Here is a 1966-nt window from a genome sequence, read left to right as displayed (position 1 = left end):
AATTGGCAATGGGCATTGCAGAGAAATGGCATTTCCTGAGGGTTTACTGATAATTATCTTGTGTTACCACCTTTACTCCTTTTAACCCAAATCTGTTTTTAACATTCTGGGTTTTTCTTTTTTTATTATTATTAGTGCTTTTAACACGTGGTGAGCAGGAAGAAAATGCAATTACACTTTCCTACTACCATATATTTCTGATGAAAAATGTTATTGAAGAGGACGATGGATTATGTTTTTCATATTTAACATTTGATAATGTTACTAAGATCCAACCCGGGATGACAGAGCTGTATCAATATTTCTTAATAAACGTTGTGTCTTTTCAATATGTACTTGTTTTAATTTTTACTTTGATTTTGTTTTAATTTTTACTTTGATTTACTACGTTTTGACTTTTAATAATACTTAAGTGTTTGTTAACACTTTAAATATGATTTCCTGATGAAAAAATCATATGTCAGGAAATCGTATTTAAAGTATGAAACTTTGTTTCCCTTGTTCTTCGAGGTCATTGGATATGTGTGTGAGACAGCTGTCTCACCTCAAGAATTTGTGTTCTCTGTTTATTTTGTCCTATTTTTTCTTCTTTCCCTTTGAGATGCCAGTTACAGATGTGGTTACTGCTTCACAGGTAATGGTACTGTAAGCACACCTAGTAATCAAAGTGGAAAAGGATTATAATTAATGAGATTGATGAAGCTGGGTTCAAGAAAATATTTCAGAAAAAAAAAGAGATTTAGAGAGTCAGTGGTATAAACCTTGTCTTTTTTTGGATGCATCTGAGTAACTATATCCCAGACACAAGCTCTATAGCCCAGATGAGTAGAAGGTGAGTGGACAATTCAGATACATATAAGTAAATACATATTTATATTTATATATAAACATTATATGTAATACATATAGCAATAGCAATGGGATATCTATATAGATATGGTGTCTATGTAGCAGTGATATCTATCTATCTTAGAGCAATTATATATACATATATGTTATATGTATACATGTACAAATATATACAAATATATGTGTATATTTATTTATTATTATTTTTAAAAATAAATAAATAAATAAATAAATAATTTTTCGCTGTGTTGGTCTTCGTTGCTGCGTGCAGACTTTCTCTAGTTGCAGCGAGCGGGGGCTACTCTTCCTTGTGGTGCCTGGGCTTCTCACTGCAGTGGCTTCTCTTGTTGTGGAGCACAGGCTCTAGGCACGCGGGCTTCAGTAGTTGTGGCGCGCGGGCTCAGCAGTTGTGGCGTGCAGGTTCAGTAGCTGTGGCACACGGGCTTAGTTGTTCCACGGCATGTGGGATCTTCCCAGACCAGGGCTCGACCCGTGTCCCCTGCACTGGCAGGCAGATTCTTAACCACTGCACCACCAGGGAAATCCCTATCTGTATATTTATAATGTATATTTGTATATGTGTGTGTATGTATATATATATATTTAATCATGACATCATGATGTGTTTCCTTCAGAAAGTATCAATATATAAGTATAATCCATTTTTTATTCTCAAGTGGTATATATATATTCCTTTTCCTATTGAATCCATCCATTTGAAGCCCTCTCAGTGAGCTTAGGAATACTCTATCTTCTTAAGGATCATGAACAGATCTGTCCATCTGAGACAGAAAAGAGGTGTAGTCTGAAGGATGTCCTGTGGATTCATCATCTTGGACCATTCGGGGACATAGTCTGGAGAGGTGGGAATAATATGGGTTCATTGGAAGCTGTCACTCTAGGGAAGGTCGTGATGGAGTCACGGTATAATGTACATCCATGCTTTCTAAAGTGTATTATGACTCAGAACACTCATGTAATGAGATTCTCTGGGGGAAGAAGGTGAGGGTAGGTTCTGGGGTCAAATAAGATTTACAGATTTGCAATATACATTAGAATATTAAAATCTCCTAAATATCCTGCAGTAAAAGATCCTGCTTTTTCAGCACCCACACAC

This window comes from Lagenorhynchus albirostris, chromosome X (assembly GCF_949774975.1).
Source record: "Lagenorhynchus albirostris chromosome X, mLagAlb1.1, whole genome shotgun sequence".
NCBI lineage: Eukaryota > Metazoa > Chordata > Mammalia > Artiodactyla > Delphinidae > Lagenorhynchus > Lagenorhynchus albirostris.
Note: the sequence above shows the minus strand (reverse complement) of the source record.